General features: G+C 44.8%; 1 protein-coding gene and 2 pseudogenes across 1 annotated transcript in view; 1 reads left to right on the forward strand and 2 right to left on the reverse strand.

The window, feature by feature from the left end:
- The window catches only part of CACNA1E (calcium voltage-gated channel subunit alpha1 E), a 505,625-nt gene that overhangs the window by 70,845 nt on the left and 420,523 nt on the right, over window positions 1–14,257 (forward strand). Inside the window, exon 2 of the mRNA XM_059145253.1 lies at window positions 7,530–7,704. The gene's annotated coding sequence lies outside the window, so the exon portion shown is untranslated. The remainder of the gene's footprint in view (window positions 1–7,529; window positions 7,705–14,257) is intronic.
- Window positions 4,698–4,812, reverse strand: LOC131815400 (U6 spliceosomal RNA; annotated as a pseudogene).
- On the reverse strand, window positions 7,828–8,192 carry LOC131814442 (large ribosomal subunit protein uL29-like; annotated as a pseudogene).

A 14,257-nucleotide genomic window follows, 5' to 3' on the forward strand; every position in this document is an offset into this window, starting at 1 on the left:
TTCTGATTTTATTACAGAGCTCTGTTGGGAAATTAATTTTTCATTTTAGGAACTTGCTAGAATATATCTGTGGCAGAAACTGTAAGTACTCAACAAGCTCATTTCCTTTTCTTCCTGGGCATATAGCTTGACTACCTTTCTGTCTCCCTTCTCCTTTGCAGTTAGGTTTGGCTGTACAATAGAGCCCTGGCCAGTGGAGTATTGGCAAAAGTGATGTCTGGCACTTCTAGGGCTGGTCCGTTAAACTTCCTACATCATCATCCAAGCTTTTTCTCTTCTTTGCCTGTTGCTGGATGCCCGAGATCTAGTCTAGAACGGCACTATCCAATAGAACTTTCATGATGATGAAATATTCTAAACCTCTTCTGTCCAGTATAGCAGCCATGTACTCACTGAGCCCTTCATATACAGCTAGCAGAACTGGGAAACTGAATTTTTAATTTCATTTAATTTTAATTAATATAAATAACCACAAATGGTCAGCAGCTACCATACTGGATCGCAGAGCCTTTGATAGAAGGAGTCTGGTCCCTGAGTGGCTGGATGGAGCAGAGTTCTTGGCCTGCCTACACTGCATGGTGAAATGCATGAGAAATATATACTTACTGTGTTAAAACACTATAATGTAATACCTGTTCCAGAAAAGGAGGGACACCTGCTGATTCACCTACACTAAAAATTCATGTGGCATGCATTTTCAGCTGGGCAACAATATGGCTGGACAAACACAATATCTCATATCAAATCCAATCATCTAGTGTAATTCCTAAATAGGCAATCTAATTTACCGCCCTTAAGCGGTTAATTTTTGCCCCCAGTTTTGCCCCCCACCCTATTTTCTTGGAGAGCAGTAGTGAACAGGAGGCCATGACACAGGTGCCACCCCCTTTTCCTACTGGGGTAGAAGAAACTGCTCAGCACTCTGGTTTCTTCTCCATCCTAGATCACTGTGTAGGCTTGGGGAAGTCACATCGTTTCTCTTGTTATTGCCTTCATCACCTATAAAATTGTGACTTCTGGATTTGTTTTTTTTAATGGTTCTTTCATATACATGCTCCATGATCTCTTATGCACCCTCTGTTTTTTTTTTTTTTTTTTTTGAAGGGGTGACTGCCACTACCATTGCTCTGGTCTAAGTCCCTCCAGGCCCTTCCAAGTTCTGTGCCTCTGACTTCATGCCTTCATGTCTTTCCTCTGTATCACTGATTATGCCCACACCCGTTAATACTGCTGCCCCATACCTCATTCACCTTCAGCCTCTTCAGGCTCATTCCCATCCAGACCTCTCTGGTGAGAGGGCTTTTAGGAATATCCCTATAAAACCCTTCTGTTCAGTTTCAGAAGAGTGGGCTCTGGGGACAGATGAATCTCCCCGTCTGGGTGCTTAATCCTGTCACATGGCATTTCTCTCCCCATTTATATATTCTAGACTTTTATCTCCTTCACTCCTAGAATGTCAGGGGAATTAAAAGTTTGTAAGTTGCCTTGAATTCCTTGGGGATAACGAGCAAGTGTAAAGAATAAAAGTCATTTTATGGAAAGCTGTTGAAAAATAGGCAGTGAATTGATTCACAGGCTCCCCCATTGGGCTATGATTATGAGTGTCTCAGATGAAATATCACATTTCAGTACGACAGGTGATGCCTGTGTTGGGCTGCTAATTGTAATAAAAAGCTTAATTTGCACGTCTGTTTCTCATTCCAGTGGGTTGAGGAGAGGGGGTGGCAAGGATGGGGCTATTCAGGGAGTCTTTATAAGCTTGTCCTTGAGTTGGTGATGGAAAGCGATTGTTCCAGCATTGTACAGTCAAAGCTTGACTGCTTGGTGCCACTAGTTTCCCAGCTATTCTGTTTCTCAGTAACACCATCGCTTTTCCTGTCTCCTAAGGCATACATTTCGCATCGATCATTTACTCACCTACTTCTTCCTTTTGTTCTCCTTCTCTCTCCGTCTCCCTCCCTCCCTTTCTCTCCATCCTTCTCTCCTTTGCTCATCCCCTCCCTTCTTTTCTTCCCTTCCTTTCTTGTGCCATCATTCCTTAGTAATTGTGGTTGTCTGTTTTATTGAAGAGACTGAGCATAAGGTGGTGAATGAGATCAATATGTTCCCTGCCCTTGTATAATTGCAGACTATTATGGTTGACAAACAATGATACAAGGAATTTTATTTTATTTTTTTAGAGATTTTATTTATTTATTCGACAGACAGAGATTGCAAGTAGGCAGAGAGGCAGGCAGAGAGAGGAGGAAGCAGGCTCCCCTCTGAGCAGAGAGCCCAATGCGGGGCTCGATCCCAGGACCCTGGGATCATGACCTGAGCCGAAGGCAGAGGCTTTAACCGACTGAGCCACCCAGGCTCCCCAATACAAGGACTTTTAACAAAGAGCTGTTTATTTGTTCATTCAACAAGTAATGAAAGAGAGCCTACTATGAGCCAGGCACTGTTCTACAGACTTGGGATACATCAGTGAACAACAAAGCCCAGACTTCTCTGAGATTGTAAAGCAGGTGACTGTGATTTACCTAAACGGTCCAGAGGGGTGAACAGGGATGCTTTGTTTGGCCCGGTAGGATGAGAAGAAATTAGGTCAGCCAAAAAGGGTCAGGGAAAGTGGTCAGCTGGCTGCTGGAGGGAGCAGCTGGTGAGGAGGAAGGAACGAAGTTTACTCACTGAAGCTGGTGCATATGGTGTGTGGGTCCAGAACGGCAAAAATGAGTCCTGAGAGCCAGGCAGGAACCAATCCCTAGGGGACATCTAAGCTACAGCAGTGATTTCAGAGTTCATTCACGGCATTTAAAGATCACATTTAAAGGGGAGTAAGGACAGTTTGGATCAGAACTGTCCAATAGAACTTTCTGGGATGGCGGAAATTCTGCTCTGGCCGGTATGGTAGCAACTAGTCACAGTAACTAAGCATGCTTAAAATTGTGGACTATGTGACTGAGGAACTGAGTTTTAAATTTTATTATTTTAGTTTATGTAAGTTTAAAGGGCTGCATGTGGCTAGAAGCTACCTTACTGGATAGTGCGTATCAGAACTGTTTGTTCATATCATATCCAGGATTATAATCACATGTTTTCTGCATCGCACCCCAGTGTGGACTTCTGCTCCTTTGAAGCTTTTCCCAACCACGGAGGCCTGCGGTACCAATCCAATCTCCCAGCTGCCTGGGCAGCAACTTTCTACAAGTTTTTATGTGAGTCCCCCTTCCTCCTCACTGACTCTTCACACTCTCAGAGTGAGGACTGTCTTTGTTTTTATCCTCTGGCAGGCCACGCAGCCTCTGTTCATGGAGTAATTTTTATTTCGGGGTTGACTCCTGTTTTCCTCTGTGGGCTCAGGATGGGTGGAAAGCGCGAGGATGCAGATGCCAGCTTGGCCTGCGTGCTACCCCACTGGGTCTGCGTGGTCAGCCTCTAGAGGGCGCATGGGGGGCATCTGCCCAAGAAGCCAGCCTGCCTGGCCTCTAGGAGCCCTGCCCGAATCTCTCACCTGTCCACCCCTGGGGCCCTTCCGTGCTGTGAACCAAGCGAGGCAGAGGGCTTCTCGGGTTCTCCTTCTTGTCACATGGAGGAACGGTTGGGTTGCACTTCTGAAAGTCTTGTGGGGACAGAAGCTTGCTTTCCATCCTTGTATTTCCTCTCGACAGTCAAGTCATTTTCCCACTGAGGTTTACAGTTTAAAACTGATTGGGAAGGGTCTTTTTTTTTTATTTAAGAAAAATTTTTTTATTAACATATAATGTATGATTAGCCTCAGGGGTACAGGTCTGTGAATACACACTTCACAGCACTCACCATTACACATACCCTCCCCAATGTCCATAACCCCACCACCTTCTCCCTCCCCCCAAACCCCCCAGCAACTCTCAGTTTGTTTTGTGAGATTAAGAGTCTCTTATGGTTTGGCTCCCTCCCGATCCCATCTTGTTTCATTGATTCTTTTCCTACTCCCCAAACCCCCCACGTTGCCTCTCCACTTCCTCATATCAGGGAGACCATATGATAGTTGTCTTTCTCCGATTGACTTCTTTTGCTCAGCATAATACCCTCTAGTTCCATCCACATCGTAAATTGACAGTTTTTTTGGTCAGTACTCATGACTTAGTTAAAAATGTTTTTCCTCTTTGTTTTTTTTTTTTTTTTAATTAAAATAAACTGAAGACCTATATCTAGCAGATGCTGCAGTTCTACTTCTATTTAAAAGGGGAAATATACTGTGGAAAGAACCAAGATGCCCTTCAACGGACGAATGGATAAGGAAGATGTGGTCCATATACACTATGGAGTATTATGCCTCCATCAGAAAGGACGAATACCCAACTTTTGTAGCAACATGGACGGGACTGGAAGAGATTATGCTGAGTGAAATAAGTCAAGCAGAGAGAGTCAATTATCATATGGTTTCACTTATTTGTGGAGCATAACAAATAACATGGAGGACAACGGGAGTTGGAGAGGAGAAGGGAGTTGGGGGAAATTGGAAGGGGAGGTGAACCATGAGAGACTATGGACTCTGAAAAACAATCTGAGGGGTTTGAAGTGGCGGGGGGGGGGCGGTGGGAGGTCGGGGTACCAGGTGGTGGGTATTAGAGAGGGCACGGATTGCATGGAGCACTGGGTGTGGTGAAAAAATAATGAATACTGTTATGCTGAAAATTAAAAAAAAGGGGGGGGGGAATATATACCTACCTTACCTTCATTTAGATCAGCCAAGTATTTTACATGTCATCCTTGTGCAGAGGATGCAAGGATGACACGTAAATCTCTGTATCGTTCCAATTTTAGTATATGTGCTGCTGAAGCGAGCACTCAATCAAGTATTTTAGACTTGTTCCATCTTTACATATGAGCTTGTTTGGTGTACATTTATATATTAATCTTTTAGTGGTTGCTCTAAACATTTCAACACATAAGCTTGGTTTATTAGAGTTTATCATGAATTAGGACTTTTAACACTTCTCAGATAATGAAAGTATTTAAAAACTTAAACTTCATTTATTCCCCTTTGACTTTTGTGTTTTTGTTAAGCATTTTGTCTTTATATATATTTAAAATCCTATGACAATTTTTTATATAGTGGATATTTATTCATATTTTTGCCACTTTTTTAAAAAATGGTGGTGTTTTCAGGTTCTCTTTTTTTAATTTAATTGCTTTTCAGTGAAGCAGAATTCATTGTTTATGCACCACACCTAGTGCTCCATGCAATACGTGCCCTCCATAATACCCACCACCAGGCTCCCCCAACCTCCCACCCCCCGCCCCTTCAAAGGGTCTTATTTCCATGCTTATGTTTTGAGCTCAGCTTGAAGCATGAAAGGAAATATTCTTATGTTCTCAATCAATTTGGGGACTTTTCTCAATTCCCTCAGTCATCAGAACCAAAATGTGTGAAGCTCTCGTTTGAGTTCTCTCACGTGACTAGCCTAGGGCTGCGTCTCCTCTCTCTGGAAGTACAGATAGCATTGCCCCATTTTCAGAGTACACAGAAGATGGGACATGGTAATTTTAGTGACGGAATGGGGATTTTTGTCCTGGCAGAGTCTTGGTTCTCACAGGGGAAATTTATTTTCATAAAATAACGATGGTTTCAAATATCATTTAGGGAGTGTTTCTGTTTTCTCAGTGAGCCTTTGTTGTCACCTGTGGAGATGGGACCTCATTACCACATGAGGCTTTCCTCCTGTCCTCAAGGCCTTTCTGACTATCGGAACATACTTCACTGGGCTGAAGTAAAATCCGCTCATGGTGGCTTTCACTCCTGGATTTTGGCTTTTCCCAGGAGGCCTGATAAGCCCAGTCTTACATCCCTCCTTCACCTGAACACCCCTGGGTATTTGATGATAGGCCAGTCTTCCCTTGTCCAGTAGATTCCCAGAGTTCCTTTATTGATTTCTTGGAGGATGAGGTGTCAAGCCCCATGGTCATCTCGAAGGACAGTCTTTACTTTCTCCTCAGATGGGAGCACCCAGAATAAAGGAAGTCAGCTTTATGCAGAGATGTGGAGAATGCGTGACCTGGGCAGAAAGGGCATGAAGTCTTGACCAAGTGTGTATCCCAGAGAGGTCCACAGTAGTGGTCCTGCCTATATAGTGAGGGGGTCTTACTCTTTGTCCCGTGTCCTCGGATAGACTCAGCTGTGAGAGGACATTGCCCTTGTTTGCATCAGTGCCGTCTGGCGCAGTGTCTCATCCAGAGTGGGCCCTTGGCGAGTATTTGCTGTCGGGCTGTGGGGGCCGATGTGAGTGCTGCTTCAGAGCAGAGGGCGCCCAGGGAGAGAATGGAATGAGACGGGATGCATGTAGGACCCAAGAGGCACTTAAGTGAGGACACAGAGCTTATGATTAATTCAAACAATAAATGAAGAGGCAGCAGAAGGACCTGAAGGAAGAGACTGAAGTGGTCGCAGCCACAAGAAAGATGATGTTAGACGAGGCAGACTCTGTGTTGGGATGGGAATGGTGCGAAGCAGAAGGCTTGTTGTTTTCCGTTTCCCCAGGAGACTTTCTTTCTTGAGGCCTCTCCCTCCACATAAATGACAGCCGCTCCTCACAATGGCTCCTGGAGACAGTGCATGGCTGTTATGTTCATTGTTAATGTTCATTGTTCAGATGAGCAAAGGGCCCAGGGGATTTACCTCCACTTCCCAAGGGAACAGGATCTGTGTTGGGCCCAGGGCACCTGCTATCACTGACCTCACCATGGGGAATGGCCGCAGTGAATTCAGTGATGGCGAAAAATGAGAGGTTAGGAAACTGGTGGAATTTGAGAGAGCTTTTTAAAGAAGATGTGCTGTTCATGGTGTTTGTTGACGTCACTTTGGTTCGGTTCAGTAGATAATCATTGAGTCTCTACATGTCCTTCCTGCTGGGAAGAATAGAGTCATGGGCTGGGCAGAAAAGGAATATGAGCATGTGGGTCAGGACAGCTGCCCATCGACAGGAAAGTGGGTTGAATTTATGCGGCGGGGAGGGACACCAAGGATTGTTAACAAGGGTCAAAGTGGGTATAGAAAGCCATACCCGTATGTATAATAAGAGACTTGAACTGTAGTGCCTGTGACCTACAGGTGAGTCTGTTCGGCTGCCAACTCAGGCCTGGGCCCGAGAGCCCAGGTGCTTGTGGAGGTCACAGAGATGGACAAGAAATGGTCGGCCACATGCAGTTACAATCTAGCAGGGAAAGTAAATCAAACGGACATATAATTATATAATATGTAGAATATAAATATATATCCTATATATATTTATATATACATACATAAATATGTAGAATATAAATATATAAATATATAGAATATAAATATATATTTTACTATGCTGTGATTACAAAGGAAGGATATATTGCTTCCTACTGGAAGAGAAGCTGGAGGCTCTATGAAGAGGAGACAATTTGACAAGCTCTTTGACCCTCAAACTGCCCTTGCCCTTACTTTCCTGTTTCTATATTTGCCACCCTGCTGGTCAAGCCAAAAATCTAGAGGCGTCATTACTGATACTTCTCTTTTTCCTCTCCCTGATGTCCAGTCTGTCACTCGGTTCTGTAGCATCTGTCTCCAGCAAAGAGCTTGATTCCATCGGTTTCACTCCTTCTTCGCTGCCACCATTGCTGCCATGGACACAACCGCCTGTTGCTGGGACTGTTGAAAGCATTTTCTACACATCTTCCTATCCTGTGAACAGTTTTTGCAGCATCCAAAAGGTAATTTAAAATCCTGCCACTCCTCTGCTCAAAAAACCTCTGTGGCTTCTCATATTAGTCAGTGAAACAACCTTAGGCATTTCCCCCAACCTCACCCTGTTTTTGCTTTATTGACATCAATGCTCAGCTTTTATTGTCTACTCCTGCAGTGGGGAGGGACAGCCTCTTCTTCCACTGCTGCTTCTTGGTCAGTTTCTCTTTGTGCTCGTTCAGCTGGCAACACCTGGCATGTGTCGTCTTGGGCTGCAGATCCAAGGGCTTGTTACTTCTTACCCTTGTATAATTTCTTGAGGTTCCCTTTCTGAGTCTGGTTAATGGCGGTGAGATTACGAGCAATGGATTTGCAAACAACTTGGAGAGCTTGGAAGCTACCTGGCTTGTCACAGCTGGGACAGCTCCGTCTTCAGGTCTCCCAGCTGTTTAAGCAGTGCCCCCTCCACGGCCACGCGCTTCTTGCTGTGAAGGTCTTGAGCTTTAATCTTGGCCATGCCTGCAAAAGCTGCTGCCACCTGCTCCTTGACAAAGAGGAAGATCTTTAGGTATTTCAAATAAGGAATATTAATACAAGATTGTGTTGCATACATACAGAGGATGGGAGGCAACCGGAGCATGAAAACACCACCACCTCAAGGTTAGAGACTCCCCTGAACTCAGAAGCTGCTTGATCATGACGGGTTCACCTGGTGGGAGCTGTGCTCTCCGAGGAAGGGGCTGTTTGGCAGGAAGCTGCAAGGGCAAAAGAGATGCCACCATTGCATAAAGTGGCAACTAGAGTCAAGAAGGGAGAAATACTCTGGCCTCTCCTTCCTGTCTCCTAGTCTTCCATTGTCAAGGGATCCTGGGAAATGCTGAAGGGTAGAAACAGATTGACAACCAGTTGGTGAAGACTGGCATACTCCCAGCTCTCTGCCATTGCCTACAGGGCCTCACGTGATCAGCTCCTGGCCACCTGGCCACTCTTGCCTTGTACCGACCTTCCTTCCTCCTAGCAGCCTGCTCTGTGGTTTCCCTCCTTTACCTGGAGTATCCCAGGCTCTTCCTTCCCCACTTCTTTGGACAGTGGGCTCTCTTTCCCGAATAGGCATCCCTTGGCTACTTTCATGGCTGGCTCCTTCTTTGCATCCTTTAGTCTTAGCTCAAATGGCACCTTCCCAGGGGGACTTCCGTGCCCCGCCCCAACTATGGTACCTCCCCTTGCCTTACTGATGACTGTTCTGTAATGTCTCCTTGGCATTTCATTGTGGCACTCACCATAATCAAGACTGACTGACTTGTTAGTTGTTTATTATTTGTCTTTCTCACTTCATTCAGGTCTCTGCTCAAATATCATCTCCCCAGGAAGGCCCTTAAGGCCACCCACGCTAAGGAGTGCCCCTTTCCCATCATGTTCTATTTCATCACACAACTTTGTTGTTGTTGTTGTTGTTATTATTATTATTATATAGGTAGTCATTACTTGGCAAACATACTACCCACCCCCCAACCACACACACACATAGTTCTTCCCCACTAGATTCTAAATTCTCGGAAAGCTTGTTGACCTTGCTCATTTGAAAAGAAAGCTCCATGAAGGCAGGGGCTTTATGTGTCCCATTCAGCTGATTGAATGTTGTGAACATCCCCCGCACTTAGAACGATGCCACATACCTTGCACACTCAGTGAACACCTGTGGCATGAATGCATAAATAGTGTTGAAGTTGAGTAGAATCTCAAAAAGCTGTGTTGGAAGAGAAGAGAGAAGATTCTCCAATGATGGAAACACATCGTTGTGTGTTTTATTAATAAAAGCAGAGATATTGGAAAGTGTATGCTCTGGGGAAGATGAGAACTTTGGTTTGTTGAAATGTGAAGACCGTGATGGGTGTTAAGTAGGAGTTAAGTCAGGAGACCAAATCATGGAAGACCTTAAAGGCTATGTTAATGAGTTCATTAAGTTAGGAAATACGGAACCCTGGAAGGTTTTGGAGCAGGGTTGTGAAATACACAGACTGTGCTTGAAAGATGCATTGGAAGTGTCTAAAGCTTTACTTTACTTTAACACCGGTGATAATTTTGTGGCTATTGGAGAGTCACAGTTGGTTCAGACAGAGGGATGCCATGAGCAAAGACTAGTGAACCTAAGAGGCATTCTGGTCTGGTTAATTGGTTGGATCATTTATTCATCAAGGATCAGAGTACCCGGTAATAGCCAGGTTCTGCTGTGCAAGGAAACAGACATTTAAATATAAAACAGTATTAATGTAAATGTAAAAACAGGATCCCTTCCCTTGGGCTCACCCTCTGATAAGGAAAGTAAACCTGTAAACAGGTCATTACAAGGCAGTGTGAGATGAGCTCTGTGTCCCAGGGGCTGGGGCGGAGCAGGGGGAGCAGCCGGCTCTTCCTGGGACAGTCAGGAAGGCTGCTCACACACCTGGAAGGCGAGCAGGCAAGGGCCCGTGAACACAGGGGTGAAGGGAATGAAAGCAGAGGGACAGTAAGAGATCTCTTGGCTTCTTTTTACTCTCTCATGGCCTGGTGGAGGGACATTCATTCAGTCAAGGGAGAAAAGGAAAAGTCCAGGGTTTTCCCGGGAAAAACAAATTCTGCATTACATTACACCAAAGTTTTGAATTTTCCCACATGACTGAATGTTTCTGGAAACAAATTTTTTAATGAATTCAAAATCTTCAATCATATGAATTTACCATTTAAACTGTGTTCCACAGCTGGGATTCCAATTTTTTAATTATGAACAATGCTGAGATTAAAATCTTCATTCATGAAACAAAACAAAACAAAACAGAGGGGCCGTGTAAAATGCAGAGGGGTTCAAGAGCATGGCTGTCTGGGGAACAGGGAGCAGTAGCTCTCTGGGTAGAGTGAACTGGCATTGGGAGGGTGGGCAGAGCACTGTGGATTGGAGATGATGAAATGTGGGGGTTCAGAAAGCTAGGAGGGGCTGGTAATGAAGACCTTATTTCACCACGGTAGGATAAGGAGTTTGAAGACGAGGTCTGTTTCCTACTACTCCTTGATTTCTGTTTGCAACAGAAATGCTCTCTTTGTGGCCCTGACATACTCAGTTTACACCATTCATGTTCATTTTTTTCTAAAAATATTTAGTAAGTTTCTACTATGTGTCCCCCACTGTTCTATGCATTGAAGATATGGTGGTGAATAAGGTAAACAAGCTGCCCTTTCATAGTTTAAAGGCTAATGAGGAGGATGCATACATGTGTGTGTGTGTGTGTGTGTGTGTGTGTATACTGTGTGCATTTATTTCTTGCCAAGTCATGATTAATTTTATGAAAACATTTGGATATTTATATATACATTTTTTTTTTTTTTTTTTTTTTTGCCAAATTGCTGATTAGTTCTAGGAAAAATACAACTTGTCTAAGGACATAAAACACGATGAGAGGGAATGTTTAGATTGTGGCAGGTCTTTCTGTTTTGTGGAAATGATATGGGAGAAAAAGATCTGAAGTGAGGAGCAAGCCATGTGACTATCATGGGGAAGCGTGATTCAGGGAAAGAAAACAGCAAATGCAAAGGCCCTGAGGTGAGAGCTGTTCCAGGAAGAGCAAGGAGGACAGAGCAGGTGGAGTGAAGTTAATAAAGGAAGAGGGATAGAAGTGGGGGAAGCAAGTAGGGACAAATCATGGTGGGCTTGCAGGTGACACGCAAGGTTATAGATTTTATTCTAAATGTGATGAGAATTCATTAGAAGGCTTTGAGAAATTCGTTGTAAAAGAATCATGCTAATTGTTTGTAAAAAATGGCCTCTAGTGGGGCAGGGGTGGAAGCCAAGGGATGAGTTGGGAGGCTGTTATAGTAGTATAAGTGAGAGATGGTGGTGACTTGGTGCAGCAAGTGGTGATGCTGTTGGCAAAAAATGGTTAGATTCTAAATATATTTTGAGGATGGAGCCAGTAAGTTTGCTGATGGATTGAATGTGGGGTGTTGGGGAAAGATAGAAATCAAGGATGATTCCCAGGGTTTTTGACTTGAGTACCTGGACAAATGAACAGTGGTGCCATTTACTGAGATAAGAGACACTGATGGAAAAACAGATTTGTAAGAATGTAGAAGGCAGTGAAGTCAAAAGTTTTAATTTGGAAAAGCCTACTGGACACCCAAGTGGAGATGCCGTGTGAGCCATTAGATGCACAAGTCAGGAGTTCAGGGACAAAGTCAAAGGTGGAGGTAGACATTTGGGAGTGTCCACATATGGGGGGCAGTTAAATGCAGTTAAATGCGGTCTCTGTGGTCCTGACCATCCTTCCAGGACCAGAATCAGTGCTGCTCCTTCCATGAAGCTTTCCTGGACTGTCCCAGGCCTTTCCTTTGCCTTCCTGTTATTTCTTTTAAACTGAAGACTTTTGTTTGGGAAAGCTGTGGCTTTGCCTGTGATTTAGATCTCTTGAGGCTTCACAGGGCCTTGACTGGGGTGTCTAGAGTGAGAGGTGCTTGTCTTCTACGTCTATAGGCAGGTGGGCTGTGTTTCCCAAGGTTCTCTGCGGCTGATGTTTGGAAGTATCAGACAGGACCCTGTTCTTGTCATTAGAGCCTAGACCTTCAAGATCAGCAACAAATATTGAAACATCATCATGCAAACCAAAGGTAAAAAGACTCATTATAGGATTCTTTTTTTATGAAATATCCAAAATAGGCAAATCCATAGAGACAGAAAGCAGATTAGTGGTTGCCAGGAGCTTGGTGAGGGGGATTGGCAAGAGACTGTTTAATGAGTAGGGTTTCTTTTGAAGTGAGGAAAAGGTTCTGGAACTGGAGAGTGGTGATGGTTACCCAGCACTGTGAATATGCTTAATGCTTTTGAACTGTGTACTTTAAAATGGTGAATTTTATGTGTGTCTATTTTACCACAATGAAAAAAAAATACCAAAAATATATCATTAGGGATGACAGTTTCCACAGACCTTCTCATTCTCTTCTCTTTGTGGCAGCTTCCTCACTTCCACTGGCTCCCTTTGCTTGGGGCAGGGATGGAGGCTGGGGGCTAGGCACTAGGGATGGGAGAGGTTGGATGCTTGTGGCTGGGGCCTGGTACTGACCTGCTTGGAAGGGCAGTCTGTTTGTGGGGAGAAGTGGAGGAAGGCAGGGATAGGATTACAGAGCAGGGTTAATTTACTCCCAACCAACCTAAGATTTAGGATGCGTGTGGGGGTGGGATAGGGGGTGGCCATGGGGAGGCTTGGCGAGCTGTGATGACAACTCATCTGCAGACCACCAGTATGCACTAGGGTAGCTACTGACACTCTTCTTGCTGAGCCCTTGCTTCCAGGGGCATCTGGGAAACTCTGGGGGGACTTGTGTTGCTGGTTGTAAACTCTGACTTTCCCCCAGCCTGGGGAAGGAGTCCAGTAGGGATTGGCTCAGAAAACCCCTTGAGAGAGGCTGGAAAAAGACTTTCCCAGCGATCTGATTATCCATCCCCTTACTGGGGTGACCACCCTTTGATTTTCAGGGCAAGGTTCTGTGGGCTGTGCTTTGGGGGTTCCTAAGGACCCATTAGCTTGAAATTACCAAGTAAGATGTAAGATGTTTTTACTTTGGGACATAGTGTTGCCTGTGGTAGACCCCCGAGCAGATGTGTTAACTTGAGAAGGGGAGCCTATTAGCTATTGCACTAGCATGGACAGTCGCAGGGGGGCACCAGGGAATTAGGATGGGGAGGGTGGTTGTATTTCTAGAGATAGAGATGGAGGATGAAGATGGAAATCCAGAAAAGTCCAGGACATGTGGAGTCCTCAGTGAAAGTAAGCGAAAGGGAATTTGCTAGCTCTTCCTCTGGTACAGGGCCACTTATTTCCAGCATTATTACATTAGGACTCCGGGTGTTTGCAGCCCCAAGTCTAAAATGTGGGTGTGACTCTGGAAATAGGAGTTGTCTTAGTCTGCTTTGGCTGCCATGATCAAATGCCTTAGACTGGGTGGCTTAAACAACATCCATGTATTTCTCACAGTTCTGGAGACTGATGTCCAAGGTGAAGGTGCTGGCAGACTTGGTGTCTGGTGAAAGTACTCTTCCTGGCTTGCAAACAGCCATCTTGTTGCCAGGGCCTCATCTGGCAGAGAGAGAGAGAGGAGGAAAGAGCTCTCTGGTGTCTTTTTTTAAAGAGGGCACTAGTCCTATCAGATCAGCACTGCACTTTATGACCTCACCCTCTAAGGCCACCTTAATTACCTCCTAATGGCCCTGTCTCCAAATGTAGTCACATTGGGGGAATAGGGCTTCATCTTGTGAACTGGAAGGTGGCAAATACAGCCTTTCACAGCACTCATAACCACACAGCTTCAGGAATGCTCTCTGGGAGGATTCAGAGGTCTAGAGCTGACACTCAGCGGCCTCGTTTCAGAAACTCATACTATGGATTGTGAGTTGTGTCCTGACGTGTCCTTTATGAGAACCAGCTAAGCTTAGGAATCATTATGTTGATGAAAACTGAACCTGGAGACCCGGCTTCTCAGGGGTTGAGCCACAGGTGAACCAATTTCTCTCTGGTATTATGAAATACTTTGTAGGGGTTGGGACACATGTGGGGCCAG

Source organism: Mustela lutreola, chromosome 14, assembly GCF_030435805.1.
Source record: "Mustela lutreola isolate mMusLut2 chromosome 14, mMusLut2.pri, whole genome shotgun sequence".
In the NCBI taxonomy this organism is placed as follows: domain Eukaryota; kingdom Metazoa; phylum Chordata; class Mammalia; order Carnivora; family Mustelidae; genus Mustela; species Mustela lutreola.